Here is a 20,824-nt window from a genome sequence, read left to right as displayed (position 1 = left end):
GACCTCACAACGCATCATTCGAACCCAAGACAAATTAGGAGCAGGGACCAACAGGTGAATAATATCGAACGGACAATCGAACCGAAGACCACTAGTACGAAGAACCAGGGAACTAGTACTGATCCGGAACCTCGTCGAGCATATAATACGGAGTGGAAGCCGCAACAATGGACGAGACCAAGGAATTTTGCGGAAGGCAACCGGCAAACCAACCAAGGGAACTTTCGAGCTGACAGGGGATACCGTGGATTCCAGAGAAGTAATTATAGGCCGTATCCAGCTAGGAATCAAGGGAACCCGAGATATTACCAGGGAGGATCTCGTCAAGAGAAGGATGACAGATATCAAGAGTCTAGGCGGTATATAGAAGAGCTGAACAAGAGAAAATGGAAGGAGGCGATCCATGATCGAGGCCGTGATGAGGAAGCGACAGGAGCGGAGAGCTTGCAATTCCAAAGAGCAAGGACAGGTGGCAGCGACTTGAACCCGAATGCACCGACGTTCGATTCGGGACAAGAAAACAAAAGGATGTGACTAGAAGCAGAGGATGAACGAGAGGAAGCAGATGACGAGCCGGAAGAAGATGATGTCGAAGAAGAGGATGAAGAAGATGACGGAAGGGAAGAAGAAGTCCAAGTAATCCATACACCAATTGAAGCAAGGCCATGTCCAGGGTGTGGAGAGATAGACAGCGACGTGCAGGAATTTGTCAATACGATCCATGAAATCGAAAGACAGAACGAGGAGTTAAGGGTCAGGAACCAGATGTTGAGAGACGAAATCAATAGCCGTCGCAGAATAGAGGATCCAATGTCAAATCATGATAGTGATGATATGGACACATCATAAAAAAAAAAATCTCTCATGATGCTCACTAGATTTTTTTTTACCTGGGCAAGAGGAAGATGAACCCGAGTGACTTAGGCCCATAATCAATCATGATTTGATCGGTAAAATAATATGATACATTTATTGAAATACAGAGGAGTGTATTTGAAAATATTTCGTTTAGGTAATGTCGAAATCAGAGCGAAGGAAGGACGACAGACTGGAGCCTGACGGATTAGCTCAACCCGACAACTTTTAGCTACTTCACAGCAGGGAATATCATTAGTTGGCGTACAAGGAAATACAGAGTCCACAAATAAGTCTTGGTCAAAAAGAGGAAGGGGGAGAGTCATACAAAGAAAACCCACCACATGAGTAAGACCTTGGGATATTTTTGGTAGGACGGAAATTCCATGACCTCATGGAAAATTACAGCGGCTGAGTATACGTTCGCTAGCCTAAGTTCGAGCAGGTGGAGATTTAAATCACGTGACCGCTTGCCGGCCAATAGTAAAAATTTAATGGGAGACTCAGTGATACCATCTTAAGGAATGATGGATGAGATATTTTCGTAACTACAAAAGTAATCAGTAATAAATTAATATGAGTACGCGGATGGATGTAATGAATTTATTAGATGTCACGCATGGAAAAATAATCAATACTTATTGGCAAATTAATTAAATTGAAGGCTGGATTTCTTGGAAACCGGACAGCTTGAATCTCATTGGCTGAAAGGAGACCACGTTGTCAGGGACGCTTACGAAGGCGCGAAATGTGAGGAGCGAAATCCACCCATATCTCCTAAATCTGTGATCACCTGGAGTTCATATTTTATCCAGCAGATATGCTATCGGAGTGGATTAATTTGATGTAAATTTTAACTTCCAATTCGGAGTGCAAGTACCGATATTAAAAATCCACCCCCTCCCTAAGGGGCATGACGTCAACAAATCCGCAGGAAAAAGGCTTCATCCATATATACGGAGCTGAATTGACGGTCGCCAGCCACTTGTCTTGAATCGTCGGAGCTGAATTGACGGTCGCCAGCCACTTGTCTTGAATCGTTGGAGCTGAATTGACGGTCGCCAGCACACGTGAATTGAATATCGGGAGCTGAACTGTTGGTCGCCGGTAACTTAGAATTCTACGGACGTACAGTCATTTAATGGCGCGAGCATCCGCCAGTGTTTGTAAAGTGTGATCGCGCTCAAGCAACATGTTAAATCTGGAAATAGTTAACGTAGGATAGTGTTTTTTTTTATTTATGAATAATCAGTGACGTAAAGTAATTACCCTGCAAGAGAGTAGTATAAAATATATCACCATAAGTACGTACATAATAGACTGTGTGACGAACAGTACTTTAAGGAAGTAGTAGCCTGTACTTAGCTATACCGAACCGATGTAATGAACACGTCAAGAATGCCGTATAAATCGGGCGTATCGCGACGGGCGAAATAGTTGACACCTCGTCGTACGTGTCCAGGTCCATTGTGCGGTAGGTGGACGAAGATTAAATAGTGTAAATATATTAAATTCTTGGGTCTAGGATAGAAATTTGTTGTATCCAAATTAAAGTATACAGTGTTAACGTAGTAAATGGTGAAGGTTTGTGGTAATCAAGATATGAGAGTAAAATAATAATGTGCCAGGAAATCTTTTGTGAAACTACGCCATCAAGGATGGAGGAGTAAAACGCAGAGAGGGGCTGGATGAAGCCTCTCGTCTGCAAAGCTGCAATGGAATACCGATAACTAAGATGAGTACTAAACTGTAAAATATATTTGGGAAATGTTATCGTGATGGGAAAAATGGGAATAATTTGATTATACTTGGTTACCTTCTGTAACAAGATGGGTCGCTTAACGACCCCATCCTAAATTTGTAGCACGGACAGTAGTAAATCATAATAATGTAAATAATCGGGTCTTTTATGTATTCAGTTTGTTGGAGATGTAAATTTGTATATATAGTGTAGTACGTTAAGTCATGCATGCATTCATATTTTCTTTGTAGTCGATAATTTTCTTTACATTTGATTTTGATTATGCTAGTTAAATAAGACCCGATATGTGCTTTTATGTTTTGTCATTTTAACGAGCCATTTAATGACATGGAAGGAAAATCCAGCTTCGCCATACCAAGTGTGTTTTGTTGAAATTAATATGGTCATATTTTCAAAGTGAAGTTGTTAAATTTGTGAGATGCGATTAATATAATAATTTCCAAGTAAATCATATCTGGAGTGTTTAGTGCCAGAATAAATTGAATTTGTAAAAGGGGTTATGCGTTAAACATAATAAGAGTGGACTACCGTATTACAGGCGAAAATATTATTATTTTTTTTTAAATATTAATAATAATAATAAATAAATAATATAACTATTTTTTTTAAAGCAGATATTTTTTTATATGATTCGGGGATAATAATAATTTATGTGATCAAGTGTTGAGTTTATTGGGAATCATTTAATGACGGGAGGTCGTTTTAACTCGGAATTAAAGTGCGTGATAATTTAATTTGATCGATTAATAATATTAAAATGTAGATCGGTGTTAATAATCCGTACATGTTAATGAACGTGTGGTTTAAATTACGGTCCAATGTTTTTTTTTTACGTATAAATGTCGCGTTTTGAAGTTGCGATTCATTAGCCGGAACATGTAGTGCTAATATTACGAGACCATGATTGTCAAATTTTGGTAAATATAATTTCAAGATGTTACGATTATTTGTGGAGAATGAACTAAGGCATAGATCCAAATGAGATAGAAAATGTGAAAGAATTTGCAGTCAGATAATAAAAGGTCGTACGATGTCCGAAATGAATAAATAAGTCAGTTGATAATTCTGTGAGGAATAAATAAATGAATCGAGGAATATTGAGATAGAGAGGAAAATAAATTCCGTACGAGAGACACTTAGGATATTGATATGAGTGTAAAATGTACGGGCAGTGTCACAGAGAAATACTGAGTTACGCAGCGGGTAGAATTCGAACCCGTGACAGCATGTACGAAATAAATAGACTGCACAGCTGTTCGTTGAGATACAACGGATCTAAGGATAAGGAGAGTTCAGATTCCACAGAAATGGTCGTATATTGTATTCATTGTAATAACGAGTGAGGACAATCATGATGTCGTGATAATAATAATAATAAATATTGCAGATAAAGGATTGGACCGCCTTAATTAATTGAGCGTTGATAACGATGTTAAACGGGAATCTAATTGAGAATATGCAACCGATAATAATAACAATGTAAGGACGATGTTAAATCACCGCGGTCGGATTAATAATAATTGTCATAATAATAAACTGTAATGATGTCGTTGGTTGATCAGTGAATTAATTTGTAATTGCGACCGATATCTTAATATATGTTTTGGCGCAAGTGACCGGTTCATTAATGATAAATAACCTTTTTAAGTGACGTGAATAATAATAATATCTTGAGTCACCTATTCATTAATAATAATAATAATCACGAGAGGGATATAATAATAATAACAGTAATAACCATTTGTGTTTGCATCCCGCATAATAATGATGATATTAATCAAACGTGACAGTGCCAGGAACCGTTGCATATAATAATAATAATAATAATAATAATAATAATAATTTCGAGGATGATAATTTCATGAAGATTGTGACGAGCGTGGATTAAATTATTTGGTAACAACATCCCTCTATTAGTATGTTGAATAATGAGAGTGATAATATTAGAGTCATTTGGTACCTCTTTATTGTACGGTTTCCGTACGGGACGATGTTACAGTCATACTTGCGTGTTTGTTTACTTCGCTCGCGATGCGAGGGGGGGCCATGGCCACGGTATTTCCCACCGCTTCTCGTTATCTCATCTGTGGCAGTAGTCTACTGAGGCTAACTGGAAACAATTCAGATCCCATGTAAATAATATGTATATGCTAATTCATTGGTATGGCATCAGCTGGATATCGTAAGATAGGGACTGTCCGTGGAATCCAGTTTTCGCACTTCACGAGAAACATTACCCAGTCCGAGTACCGGTCTCGGAAAAATGTATATAGCCGGAGTACCTCATCTTAGTTAAATCGGGAAGCCGACCGTAACATGGGTTATGCTCGGGCTCCCGATAGAAGGAAGCTATATCTTTGAGTGACGGTTCGATTCAAATGGAATCGATCCGTAAATTATACCTCCAAAATGTCATTTTATTTCAGAAGCAACGCAGCAAGATATTGATACCACTTGCGGTATGGCAAGTGATTTATATATGTAACATGTGTGTAAATTCAAATATTGTTGCCACGTGTATCAAAGTTTTATACGTCAAATGGCGTAATAAACCGCTCCTTCTGGCAAATTATTTCAAAGGAAACCACTCTCATAATCTTTTTATTGTAGTTAAATGATGCCCTTTTTAAAGTAACAGTCACTTCCTAGTCCTATCATGGAGTCCTTAAATTCAAGTTACAATCGAGCCTTCCCCCTTTTTATTTTAAGTTGCTCCGTTCATCCCCGTGTTCTATTATGCCGTTATATTTATATTTGATGATTTAAATAATGAACCGACACCCCTGAGATAAATGCTAGTCTGGGACTCGGGAGGTGGACGGGTGCACTATTTGACACCCGTAGGTGACCTGCGCGTCGTGATGAGGATGAAATGATGATGAAGACAGCACATACACCCAGCCCCCGTGCCAGTGGAATTAACCAATTAAGGTTAAAATCCCCGACCCGGCCGGGAATCGAACCCGGGACCCTCTGAACCGAAGGCCAGTACGTTGACCGTTCAGCCAACGAGTCGGACGATATATTATTTGTATGCCCATGTTATTTAATCAAAGGAGGACAATAGTAATGTGAATAGTAAATAATCTATCGTAATTAATGCAGCTGGTATGTTCCGATCTAGCATGAACAAACTGATAGCCCAAATTTAAGTAATTATCATCAGATTTGGACGATTAAGGTTTACTTGGTGTGAAACGTATTTGAATATTGTAATTCGAATTTTGAATGCCTACACGAAATTTCACTGAGTGGGTGGTCATCAAAGTTATTAAAAGTGGAATTGATTCATGTGTAATATACTTTCATCCCCCCCTGTGGCTTGCAGCGGTAGGATAACACCCACGGAATCCCCTGCCTGTCGTAAGAGACGATTAAATGGCCCCCCACCCTTGAGGACTTCAACTTGGGAGCGTGGGTTAGCTAGGTTCTGGCGTTGCACCATTTACTTGCACCAGGCTCTATCCTATCCGACCTCCCTTGGTAAACTCTTTTTTCTTTTCCCACCCCGACAGTATTAGAGCACTCGAAGCCTAGTGAGTCTTTCGTTTTCACGCCCTTCGTGGCCCTTGTCTTTCTTTGGCTGATACCTCCATTTTTCGAAGTGTCGGATACCTTCCAGTTTTTCCCTCTGATCTATATATTAAAGTTTGCTAAATACAGATTTTCCCTCTGATCTATATATTAAAAGAGTTTGCTAAATAGAGATTTTCCCTCTGATCTTTATATTAAAAGAGTTTGCTAAATAGAGATTTTCCCTCTGATCTATATATTAAAAGAGTTTGCTAAATACAGATTTTCCCTCTGATCTATAGACTATATTAAAAGAGTTTGCTAAATAGAGATTTTCCCTCTGATCTATATATTAAAAGAGTTTGCTAAATACAGATTTTCCCTCTGGTCTATATATTAAAAGAGTTTGCTAAATACAGATTTTCCCTCTAATCTATATATTAAAAGAGTCTGCTAAATACAGATTTTCCCTCTGATCTATAATTAAAAGAGTTTGCTAAATACAGATTTTCCAAATCCGTCCGTTCTACTGGACCGATTTGCTTCCTTTTTGTTTTATTCCGTCCGGAATTACCTGGCGGTGAATCACGAGACATCGATAGGTCTCTAAGCCCAGCCAACTTTGTGTAATCATAAAATTAAGTCATGAAATGATTACTCGAATCATTTCAGGGTAAGGCTTACCCTAACCCGCAATACATTCTGTACTTAGCAGGTTGCTAAACGACTAACACCTTCATCAATATTCTGATATATGTGATTTTCATCCTAAGCAATGCAGCCGGAGAGTATACACCTCCTCTGATCACGGAATAATACTATTCCCTGCTAGATACTCTTTGATTCTGTAACCTTTCCCAGCTTCCAAATATATCCAACAGATGGCAGAGCGTTCCTAATAACTTACATGCTGCTAGAAGAAAAATAGTCTACGTACAGACAGACCCCATCATGGCACACGCCTTAGACATCATCTGGGAACGCCAATCGAAGGATAACCTAGAGTGAAGGCCGTGTATCTTATAAAAGTCCTCTGCCTGCCTGATATTGATGCAGATGGGACAACATTATTTTGGAGAATCTTTACTTAGATCCAGCGGCTGAGCTGTGGACCATCGACTGTATTTGCTGTTATTTTATTCAGGTTCTAGAGCGTTATTATAATTACTCATATACAATCGTATCAGCACACTAAATTTTATATATAAACCGGTTTTCAGACTGTAAGGTCTGTCATCAGTGTTACAATTATTTTAAAAATACATTTGAATTTACACGAGTGTGTTGTCACATTGAGTTTTAAGCAGTTGAAATCAAGTGTAAACTAAGAAAAAGAAACAAGTGTAAAAGTATGCATACAATATTATAAAAATAATGATGTGGAAAAAAAAATATGACATACCATAGGAAAGGCTGGATTATCCTCGCGTTCACACTGTTGATCTAGCATTAGACAAACGTTCAGCTTTAAGTACGGGGCACACTGGAATCACATGATAATACGTCACCTCAAGGTTGTGAACAATATGTATATGATTAATTATAATAATAATTAATACCATCAGCACTGACAATAAGACGGCTTTGATATTTTATAATGATTATAATTCTAGAGCGTTGTATATTTTTATTCGGCCATTGTTTTCCTCTCAACTTATTTCATTTAATTTTTAACCGTGATTGTGAAGTTCGTAATTTTAATTGAAAAGAGAAATAACGCGAAGCAAAATGGAGAATTAGTGCGAATGTGACCAACGAATATACCAAACAAAGTATATAATAATGTTAAGTTTTACTGCCATATTTGGGACCTGCCCACATTCACGACAATGGCTTTGTCTGGCTATTTGGCTATTTGCTTTACGTCGCACCGACACAGATAGGTCTTATGGCGACGATGGGGCAGGAGGGGGCTAGGAGTGGGAAGGAAGCGTCCATGGCCTTAATTAAGGTACAGCCCCAGCATTTGCCTGGTGTGAACATGGGAAACCACGGAAAACCATCCTCAGGGCTGCCGACAATGGGGTTCGAACCCACTCTCTCCCGAATACTGGATACTGGCCGCACTTAAGCGTTTGCAGCTATCGAGCTCGGTTCTGGCTTTGTACTTACGATAATATTGTTATTCTAATTAAGATAGATGTGTATAATAGAAATTCCATATGCATTTTAATTTCAGTTAGGAATATGTGTAAGAGACAATGTTGTGGTACAGGTCAGCCATCGGTGTTTAGCATTAGACTCCATTGTTAATACTGTTCAAGGCGGACTCGTACAGTATTGAATAACACACCTATACCGGCAATCTTGTAAGAATATCAATCCCTCTGTGTTTTGGGAGTTGAATATATTTGATTGTCCACCCACGTTATATGATTTCAAGTGATTTTATTTTCTCATTAAATGTGTAGCAATACTCCGTTAAAATTTTAAGGCAATATTGATATACCTCGTAGTAATCCCTTATCCTACCTCACGAATGATAATTAAGCATTTTTTGAAATATGGAGAAATGGTTAGCGAGCTGGCCTTTGGTCAGCAGGTGTCCCGGGTTCGATTCCAGGCAGCGTCGGGAATTTTAACCATCCTTGGTTAATTTCGCTGGTACGGGGGCTGGGTGCATGTGTCATCTACATCATCACTTCATCCTGATCACGACGCGAAGGTCGCGTACGGGAGTCAAATCGAAAGACCTGCACCTGGCGAGCCGAACATGTCCTCGGACACTCCCGGCACTAAAAGCCATATGCCAATTGAAATGAAATCCTGGGCATAATATATCCTACAGCCAATCTGATACCTGGACCAGTTGAAGAGGATTATCATCGTTCCCACTGAGTCAAGCTGTGGGAGAAGAACTACCCAAGAGCATTAGGGATGAAGAAACGGTTTAGGTCGCGAAAGGGTGTAATACAGTGTGTATAAAAAATATACCGACAACAAAATCAGGGACGCTCTATGTGTTATGTTAAGAAAGATGGTGCAATCGGATTGGCGGAGAAAACTTTTCTTTTCGAAGAAATGAGGTTATTTGTTACTTCCAGGTTCGCGATTTAAATTGATGAACTCGTGGTATTTGCTATGCTTCATGGAAGAGAAAGGGAGGGAGGGAAGTGGGGTGTAAGATGGAGACAGGGATAATGCTTCGTGCGTATGCAGAAGTTTCCTCGCATAGGATTGACCTTTCCTCTTACAGGCAATATCCACATTTAGTTTATTAAACAGCCGTAACTGCACACACAGTACAAGAACACACTGTAATTAAGACAAGCTTGTCTGTGAAGGAATGCACCAGATCGATTCACCTCTCGTCTGTTAGTCTCAGTAACGTTCTTTATTATTTAACATGCTCGAAGATGAAACGCTGCCGCCCCACGATTGTGTAGTCCTTCACGCAAAACGTTGCAAATGGAATGAAGTGCTGAACGAAGGAAACAATGCGGCCAGTGAAAAAAAAAATGAAACGGCGTATGGCTTTTAGTACCGAGAGTGTCCGAGGACTTGTTCGGCTCGCCAGGTGCAGGTCTTTCGATTTGACTCCTGTAGGCGACCTGCGCGTCGTGATGCGGATGAAATGATAATGAAGACGACACATACACCCAGCCCCCGTGCCAGAGAAATTAACCAATGATGGTTAACATTCCCGACCCTGCCGGGAATTGAACCCGGAACCCCTGCGACCAAAGGCCAGCACGCTAACCATTTACCCATGGAGCCGGACAATATGCCGAATGGTTTGATTAGAGTAGATGTTCAATATGTCCCCTTCCTACTTCGATGCACAGTTCACAGCGGTGTAGTAGTGATCTTTGGACTCTGTTCAGTACGTTAGATGTGTCGCGAACGACCTGGAGAGCTGCCTGTATTCTTGGTACAAGTTCATCTTCTCTTCCTACGGGGTTTTCATAGTAGTCAATTTGTGCAGAACAAACTGTACGCTGCCTACTGGGAGTAGGAAGCGACTATGTGAAACGAATGAGAAACTTATGCATTCGCACCGAGCATTATCTCTGTCTCCCACTTCCCAATTTTCTTCTTCTGACGCACAGCAACAAGCATTTGCAGGCTCCCTGGCATAGCAAATATGACAAGTTCGTCAATATGAATCGCGCGCCCGGAAGTATAACAAATTAACCTCATTTTCTCGAGAAGAAAAATTTTCTTCGGCACTCCGATTGTACCACTGTTCTTAACATAACACGAAAAGCATCCCTAATATTTTTTGTCGGTATAGTTCTGATACACCTGTATATACAGTATATCGTCGTTGCCGGGACAAAACCTCCTATGTGATAATATTTTTGGAGATATACTGACCCGCAGCACATACATTATGAAGAGCGAGAATGCCTTGACAATATTCACACAATATTGCACCTTAGATGACGGAACATTACCGGCCAAATTGATAAGCTAAAATATCTCACACAGTCTGCTTTATGTCGCATCGACACAGGTAGGTCTTATGGTGACGATGAGAAAGGAAAGGGCTAGTAGCGGAAAGGAAACGAACGTGGCCTTAACTAAGGTACAGTCCCAGCATTTGCCTGGTGTGAAAACGGGAAAGAACAGAAAACTCTCTTCATGCCTACCGACATTGGGGATCGAACCCGCTATCTCCCGTATGCAAACTGACAGCTACGAGACCCAAACCAACAGCCACTTCCTCGGAAATATTTCTGTAAGCCTACATTATGGTAGGTGTATTGCATAATGTTTAGCGTATTCAATGCCATACGTTAAATCTATATAAATAAAATTGTTTCTGTTTGTCTGTTTGTCTGTCTGTTTGTCTGTTCCACCATCACGTCGAAACGGCTGGATAGATCTCAACCAAACTTCATATTTAGAGTATACTGACCCCGGGGAAGGTTTCGATATGCATATCATTTTAAAATCTTTGAAAAGACGGGGGTTTTATAGGAAAAACGGTTTTCCTCCATTTTCTCTTATACTATTATAGGCAAAATATCGAATTTGTCGTATAAGGACGAGACAAAGCTCAATTTAATCCTCTTGACGCAAAGAACAAAACTCGGTAAGCCCTACGGGCCCGAAAACCATGTTTTAAGGCCCTAAAACCAACCGTTACGGAGATATTGGCACCACACTACCCCTGCTCTAGGAATCGGATAAAGAAATGAACTGCCGTAACCATGGCAACGTCAGCTCCAGGATTCTAGAGCAGTGAGATTATGCATGTACGTTTGGGCATAGCTGTCAACCAAAATAGGTACAAATAAGACTTAATATCTGGGAAAAAAATATACTGTTGTGTAAGGCACTCATAGGACTCCTTTGGGCGGGGATGGAAAGGGGGTGAAGAACGAGTGTAAAAATCTATATAAATAAAATTGTTTCTGTTTGTCTGTCTGTTTGTCTGTTCCACCATCACGTCGAAACGGCTGGATAGATCTCAACCAAACTTCATATTTAGGGTATACTCATCCCGGAGAAGGTTTTGATATGCATATCATTTTAAAATCCTTGAATAGACAGGGGGTTTATAGGAAAACCAGAATGGTTTTTCCACCATCACGTCGAAACGAAGTGAGCATGCAGTTTTGTTTAAAACTCCCCTACCCGATTGTGTTTGGCAGTAGGCAAGGGTGCCCGCCATTATAAAGAAATGTACTCATCTAAAATGTGACTGGCATTAGGCATAGTGGCCTGCTATTTTGATGGAAACTCACCAACTTGGTGTGACTGGCAGTACGCTGGCTGGCAGTAGGAAAAGGGGTCTGTCATTATAATGATAACTGCACAACTCAATTTCGAGTGATAGTAGGGTAATTGCCTGCCATTATAATAAAAACTGTAATCTGTCTGGAGGTAGGAAAGGGGGGGCTGCCATTTTAACGAAAACTCCCCAAATCGATTCTGTCCGCATAGTAGGCAATGGGGCCTGCAATTATAATGTAAACTTCCCAACCTGATTGTGAATGCCAGTAGGCAAGTGAGCCTGCCGTTATATCACAAATCCGTAACAAACACTTTACATTGGAAACGTACGGGGACCTCCCCATGCTCTTTCTCGGATAACGCTAAGAGACATGCAATTTTAAAACTATCTTATTTACTGCATGTACACTATTTACTTCGATATTCGAATACAATGTAGAATACCGTAGCGAAGCACGGGTACATTCGCTAGTAAATAAATAAAATTAAATAAACGAATGGTGTAAGTAAATGGTAGATTATTACTTGATGCGTTTTAAAATTAAATATCATCTTACTGTACAGAAGAAGAGCGGCAGCAACTCAACCAGAAGGCAGAAACGGAGCAACGAGTGTTGTTGGATCAGCTGGAGCAGAAGGAAGACCGTCTACGGTTGTGTCAGTTGGAGCTGATCGACCTGCAGCACATGGACCGAAATCGCATGTTAATGAGGCAGCAGCTTAACCAGGTGATGTTAACACTAACATATAAGACAATCCTACAGATATGAGTAGAATTGTTATCAACTTAATTGTAGACATCAACCTGTCCAACTTAAATTGCTGCTGTTGTGGGAAAATTCCGTTGGGACCACAACAAGATCGTTGAAGTTCTGACGAAAGAAAATAATTCTCTGTTCTTAATGTTTCTTCTCGTGCAATAACATGGATTTCAAGTCTGAAAAAATATTACAGCGCAAATATCCGTGACATGTTATTTTTATTCTGGTCTCTTCTTACAAAAGTTAATTAAGATTGTGGCTTTTGTGAACACAATAATAAGGTTTTTCTCGTAGATCATATGAACGCATATTTTGTTATGTTTTATCATTAAGCCAAAATTGACCAAATAGATGGTATAAAGGCTTCGTTTTTTCCATATTGAAATTGTTTGAGCATGTAAAAGTATTATTGACTTAGGTTTCCTTCCCTTGGAAATATTCTTTCATTCATTCTTTCTTTCTGTCTTTACTTCTTTCTTTCTTAATCCGTTTACCCTCCAGGGTAGGTTTCTCTCCCGGACTCGATGACGGATCCCACCTCTGCCGCCTCAAGGTCAGTATCCTTGAGCGTGAGACTTTGGGTCGGAGATACAACGGGGGTGGAGGACCAATACCAAGACAATACACCCAGGCAGCCTCACCTGCTGTGCCGAACAGGGGCCTTGTGTGGGGATGTGAAGATTGGAAGGGATAGACAAGGAAGAGGGAAGGAAGCGGCCGTGGCCACTCATTAACCGTGTGGCATCATCGCACCGGAGCTTCCTGGGTGAGCGCCGGCGCGTATTGTTCAAGACACCGCTGCAAGTGCCAGCATTGGCCGCTGCGTCGTTTGCGGCCTCGCGGGGTGCAGAAACGACTAGCCCGAGTGAAACTCTACTGGGGCTTTAGATTCCAATCTGTAACTAGCGTCAGGTAGTTCCAGTCATTTTCTTTAGATCGCGCTGTAGGTCATTCACAGCGTGAAAATAGTTATAGGCAGGTTCTGTAGATGGCAAGAAGGTAGGCATGAAAAGAGATATATTAATAATTAGAGGCTTTTAGACTCGAGGCGAAGTATTTCGAAGTCTAACCTCTATCATTGAGCCCTTCTGGCAAAGAATTCATCATATAACGTCAAGTATTGTGGGGATAATATTGCTAGATTGCATTGAATCCGACTTTTCTGATCTCACTCATACCAATTTTTAGCGATAGTTCCCAGGATGCTATTTGTGTGCTTTGAATTCCAAGTTCCCATGTGCCTGTACTGTACATCTTTGTTCATTACGCTTGTTTATTAGAAATATATCTTAGCCATTCTCCTGAAATCCTGTATTTCCTGTTGAACACACCTCCGGGGCTAAAAGCTGGATGGTTCTATTAATGTATTTCTGTATATATCCTGACTCAGTGCATTTGATTTTGTTATTTTTATTTTCATGTCGTATGTGGATAATGATGTGATATCCATATCATGCGTATGCTGTGCTCTGCTGTCTTGCTTTTGAAGGGATATATTATTTGTCATAATATAATCTTTGTGTTAATGTGCCAATCATTCATTTCAAGGTGAAGCTACTTTGTGGTGAGAGATGATGGTTGAGGTTATGCTCTCAATAACATAATATGTCATGTGAACTAGTGGCATCAGATCATAATTTACACCATATTAAAAACTTCAAAAAAGAAATATATGAATTATAATGTATTGAGAATGGAAATAGTAGAACTCCATTGTAATCATCATAGTAAACGACGGGGTGGGGACAGGACGGGGGTCGGAGGGGAGGGGATATGATAGAAGGGCAGGGAGGAGCTGTGTGAGGTTTACCGGATGTGCGTCCCTACGGCGGAAGTTATTTCTCTGCATGATCTGTTGATAATAATAGTAAGGTTTTGCACACAGTGCGCATTATGGCGCTATCTCTGATTGCGGACTGAAATACAAGGGCCATCTGACTTGGCACAAAAATGTGTTATTGAGTTTCATCTCTACCCTTCCATATCCTCTTTGATATGGAGGCTTCCGGGAGCTTTGAGAGGCCGATGTATCTCTAAGGGACAGCCCCATTATATAACGCGACGGACAAGTGTGGAGTTAGTTCAGTTCAGCATGAGGTCAGTTAGTGAGGGAAAGAGAACGTATGCTACTACCCTCACGGGTTCAACATGACTGAGTTACAGTCTGAGCTGAGTGTACCAGTCTGTTGTAGTGTCCGTCTGTAGAATTGAGGACTCCTTCTGTATGCCTATCTTCTTGAGTTGTATCTCTGGGGGCCATCTGGTGAACGGGAGGAGTGTCTCTGTTGCAGCGTGGGAGAGAACAGTGGAATGTCAGCAAGGGGCTGTGAATGGAGCTATACCGGAGTGTGTGGATAGCGGATACCATCCTGAACTGCGAGACTTGACGTGTGTGGACCGTGAGAGCGGCAACGAAGTAACTGTGACTGAGTGAGGCTGTAGTGTTAGTGATCGGAGTCTGAATGAACAATGAGGATAAAAGAGAGAGAGAGAGAGAGAGAGAGAGAGAGAGAGAGAGAGAGAGACTGAACTATTTAATTGTGTTTCCTGTTCTATGAGCGTAAGTTGTGATCTCGGCATGACTATGAGTGTTATTGTGTAGATTCAGTAATTAGTTGGTACATTTTAGAAGTATAACGCTAGCTGTTATTGTATTCATTTATCCACCCTGCCAACACGTTACACGATTGCTACATGAAAATAAGCGGTTGAAACCTAGAATATACAGTGAGTTTGTCTCATCGGTTGGCAGGCAGGCGCGCTCAGCTTATCTGCCTCCCGTTGACTCATCACTTCCCGTTACACAGCGCAGCGCCAGAGCGGGAATGCCCGCACTTAGTTGAGGTCCGTGCTCAGAACGTGTATTAAGTGTTGATCTGTCACGCCTACTGTCTTTGAGTTGTGAAGTGTTACTTCGGAGTATTATTCTTATAATACCTCCACATGTGTACACGGTAGAGGAAAGGGTATTTAAGTACGATAATTATGTAAAAACAGAGTCTTGCAGGGAAGTCGTTGGACGATTTGTAACACAATTTCCAGATGTACGAACTCCAAATAGAAAGACCGTGCGGAAACTCGTAAACAAATTGAGAGGAACCGGTTCCTTATTCGATACGATGCGGTGTTAAAAATCATGTACTTAACTAGGAAAAATCGTACAAAATCCCCCTTTTTTGCTATTTGCTTTACGTCGCACCGACACAGATAGGTCTTACAACGACGATTGGAATAGGAAAGGCCTAGGAATGGGAAGGAAGCGGCCGTGACCTTAATTAAGGAACAGGCCCAGCATTTGCCTGGTGTGAAAATGAGAAACCACGGAAAACCATCTTTAGGGCTGCCCGACAGTGGGGTTCAAACCAGGTATCTCCCGATTACTAGATACTGGCCGCACTTAAGCGACTGCAACTGTCGAGCTCGGTAGAAACACAATCCCTAAGACGACTTGGACAAGAAACAGGGGTTTCTAAGAGCTCAACATGGCGGGCTACTAAAATGTTAAAATTGAAATCATGCGTGTGAATCGGAGTTTCCTAAGACGATGCTAGAAATGTGTGGGTGCAGGAGGAGAACATTTCCAACATCTCCTGTCAAAAGGTACGAGCTATTTTCTTAGTTCATAATTACTAATTTTTTTAATTTTTATTTTCTTAATTTTAATATTATCTCATGTCATCATCATCATCATCATCTGTTTACCCTCCAGGTTCGGTTTTTCCCTCGGACTTAGCGAGGGATCCCACCTCTACCGCCTCAAGGGCAGTGTCCTGGAGCTTCAGACTCTTGGTCGGGGGATACAACTGGGGAGTATGACCAGTACCTCGTCCAGGCGGCCTCACCTGCTATGCTGAACAGGGGCCTTGTGGAGGGATGGGAAGATTGGAAGGGATAGGCAAGGAAGAGGGAAGGAAGCGGCCGTGGCCTTAAGTTAGGTACCATCCCGGCATTCGCCTGGAGGAGAAGTGGGAAACCACGGAAAACCACTTCCAGGATGGCTGAGGTGGGAATCGAACCCACCTCTACTCAGTTGACCTCCCGAGGCTGAGTGGACCCCGTTCCAGCCCTCGTACCACTTTTCAAATTTCGTGGCAGAGCCGGGAATCGAACCCGGGCCTCCGGGGGTGGCAGCTAATCACGCTAACCACTACACCACAGAGGCGGACATCTCATGTCATGCTTGGATAAAGTGAGCAAAGTGCTGTCCTTGTCGCTATGTCGCGTAGCGGGGAGTGATGAGTCAACGGGAGGCAGATAATCTGGACACGCCTGGCGGCCAACAGATGAGAGAAACCTACTGCGTATATGTTTAACTAGTGGTGTATAATTTTGTACATGTATTCGGTGCTGCAGCTTAAAGCCAGTGTTCTGGAGGTAACGGGAGAGCACGAGAAAGTAATCCGGCGTCTGGAGTCCAGGTTCATCAAAGAGTCGCGACGACTGCATGTTACGAACGAGGCTAAGTTCGAGCAGCTTGCGCGAGAAGCCCATGCTAGGGCGATATGGTGAGTCTATATTGTTGCACCTGGCAGGGAAGAAAATTACATTTAATTTTTATACTTTCAGGCAGAACAAAAATATAGGGAAATCATGCTAAATATTTACTGTCCTGTGTCATGGGCATATCTTTTTATCTATTTTTGAAGGACGGATACACAAAAGACAGATGAAAGAACATTGTCTTCCTTCAGGTTACTGTTTAATGATTATTGTTGTTAAGTTATCCGCCTCCGTAGCGTAACGGTTAGTGTTGTTAGCTGTCGTCCTCGGGGGTCCGGGTTCGATTCCCGGTACTGACAGAAATTTAAGAATGGCAGGAGGGCTGGTATATGGTTGAAATGGTACATGCAGCTCACCTCCAATTGGGGGTATGCCTGAAAAGAGCTGCACCACCTCGGGATGAGGACACGAGTTTTTTTTACTGTTAAGTTTGTTGTGACCTAGTTCTAACACTTAATCCCGCTTCTTTTAGGTGACGTGGATCTGTTAAGAAAGTTATACCATCTTTTAAGGTAAGGTAAGGGTGTATTCTGTGCGAAGGCAGGTCCGAACCACCGCAGAGGTGTTCCTGAGCCGGAGTTTACGTGCGATAGGATGGCCAGTTCATTTCCGCTCTTCCATTTCCTTACTCCCCACCAAAAGCGCGTGGCAAACTATCCAAATTGTGACCACGCCCAATGTTGGTTAACTTCGGAGATCTCACGGGATCCGGTGTTTCAACACGGCTACGGCCGTTGGCATACCATCTTTTAAGAGAAGGAATTATGATTTGTTTTCAAAAGGAAAGAAGTAGGCTATGTTTTGAAGTAAGACAGTCATAATGCTGTGTGGATATTGAAGATACTATCGGCAAACCTACGCGTACGTAGATTTGTTGGCCATTTTAAATCTGACAATATTGTTTCAGAATACAAGCGAATTAAAGAAAAGTTTCTGAAGTATTCGTTCTCTTTTCTACTTTCTTTTATTGTTGAAACTCATAACTAATAACCGGCTACCGGATAGAAAATTGTATTAGTCATACGTAGGCGTCTGAGTACCAGTTTTGACGTTCTGATTACACTGCCATCTAATAGCAGAAGCGAGACTTATCTCATTTCCTCTGAAGCTGTGTCATAACGAGTAGAGCAATGAGTGTCATCATGCTTTAAGCGCACCACCACTCCACGGCGCCAGTGTAGGCTACAACGACTGATCATACCACATCCCACTGTCAGAGCTCTAAACGCTTAACATTTACTTCCTCGTCAAGAAGACATAATTAAAATTACCCATCATTCTTTATTCTTCACTGAAAGCCTTCGAAAACGGAGCAAATCGAAATTAGGAATAGTTACAGTAGCAGAAATTACTCGCTCAACCAGAATGTGGTTACCCGATACAATGCCTGTATAACCCAGGAAGGACGACACTTCCAATATCTTTTATAAGGTTAAGCAGGGCGGCCGTGTGCGACGTAAGTTCGGCTGAGGCAGCTGCCGTAGCGCAGAGTACAAATACCGTGCGGTCAGTCTTATTTTATATGAGATACCCTGGACATGGGTCGTTGTTAAACTAGAAAACACATTAAAGAAAGGTTGTTTACTATGGAATTCAAAATACGTATAAGAGATTACACACAGAAGTGAACTGAAATACTGACCATCAGCAGATGGCTGCTACTTTTGAAAGACTGCAAGCAGGCTTGACGGATTTTCGAGCTTGAAAGTTCCACAGGATTTCCTTTGCCCCTAAGAAGAATTGACACATCCTTTTATTTTGGTGGATTACAAAGTGACTAACGCCAAACAAATATTTTCCCATCATTTCCTCTGAAATTAAATTTTGACTCATCTGGGAGTATGACTTTACCCAATATTTATTCCATACACTGGTCATGTTCCTTGGCCCATTCAAAGCGACCTGTCAGGAGGGGCTTTTTTCTTGGCCAGCTAGCAGGAAGTCCCATACCTGAGAGTCTGTTTCCGATAATTCTACTAGAAAGCACCACACTAGAAACCTCTTCTCACTCCTGTTTCGCCGGGCTGAGTGGCTCAGACGGTTAAGGCGCTGGCCTTCTAACCCCAACTTGGCAGGTTCGATCCTGGCTCAGTCCGGTGGTATTTGAAGGTGCTCAAATACGACAGCCCCGTGTCAGTAGATTTACTGGCACGTAAACGAACTCCTGCGGGACTAAATTCCGGCACCTCGGCGTCTCCGAAGACCTTAAAAAGTAGTTAGTGGGACGTAAAGCAAATAACATTATTATTGTTATTATCACTCCTGTTTCAACTCCACCGAAGTCATCCGTCGGTTTTTCAGTCATATTCGCTTTAAAATCCTATCGCTGGCAGCGGCAGAATCACCTTTTCCTGACTCTCCCTTTTACTCTCCCCATGCTCATAGTTTTATTGCATTTAATCAATAATCTTGGCACAGTAGGTTGATTATTTCCTATTCTTGAAGCGATATGATGTGTAGAAATTCCTTTAGAAGCTCATACGATGATTACACACTCTTGTGAGGAGTTAGTTCAATTACTTTCTCTTTTTTTTTTTTTTTTTTTGCAAGTTACTTTACGTCACACCGACACAGGTAGATCTTATGGTGACGATGGGACAGGAAAGGTCTAGGAATGGGAAGGAAGCGGCCGTGGCCTTAATTAAGGTACAGTCCCAGCAATTGCCTGGTGTGAAAATGGGAAACCACGGAAAACCATCTTCAGGGCTGCCGACAGTGGGGCTCGAACCCACTATCTCCCGAATACTGGATACTCGCCGCACTTAGTTCAATTATTTGACCAATTTCAAGCAGTGGTTGTCCAGTGGACTGAAACCTACTGTTGAGCCATTAGCATTACAATAATGGCAACATCGGCATTATTTTACCACTGTTGTGACACGTAATTATATATAACATTTAAAATGTAAAACAGCAATGAAATAATCAACTCAGTATTAAGATTTATTGAAGTAATATCGAATATACAGTAATTTTCCAGGTGATTCAATAAATATTTCCGGTAGTTATATCTATCTACAACTCAGAACGGAACAGAACAGCATATTTATTATTTAACAAACATTAGCATTCTCACTGCTTGATATCACGCCCTGAGAACAATACCGACACTGTATCAGTCTTTTGATGCAGATAGAAACATGGCTGAACGTACTTCTCGCCTACATCTCGTGAGCTAACTTACATGTCAGGAATCCTTACAGAGTGTTTGGTTATCGTTAAAATTGCTTGCAATGCTAAATGGCGGCTGACCCTCTAACCACCACGGATGAGGGAATGATTAATAACACAGTTTCCTTCTACTCGTTCTGACTGTGTAATAATTTTTGTTGAGTGGACGCTGGGTGAAGTGGCAAAGATTTCAACCTAACAACGATTATAACATACAGTAAGTAGATTTTTGTCCGTCCTTTCAAAATCGGCCATCTGTGATTTTGAGACGAGCTCGCATTCTACCTCTGATTCGCTGAGGCAGTTACTTCCGGAACTAAACAGTTCCTTTTTCAAATAGCTTTCATATTTATACAACCTTGCACATATTCAGAATAGTACAAACAGCTGATTCCCAACACAGAACACGAACGGAAATGTATATACTCGAATATAAGCCCAGAATCAATTATTCTTTGTAGCGACATGTATAACTCACACAAGATGAACAATAACACATAACATATTGAGGATAATGCGTATTGCGCACGGTAAAATGTTTCGTAAAATTTGTTGTACAATTAATTTTATAAAAATTTGG

Source organism: Anabrus simplex, chromosome 1 (assembly GCF_040414725.1).
Source record: "Anabrus simplex isolate iqAnaSimp1 chromosome 1, ASM4041472v1, whole genome shotgun sequence".
Taxonomy (NCBI): domain Eukaryota; kingdom Metazoa; phylum Arthropoda; class Insecta; order Orthoptera; family Tettigoniidae; genus Anabrus; species Anabrus simplex.
The sequence above is the reverse complement of the archived record's forward strand: the minus strand, read 5'-3'. Positions refer to the sequence as shown.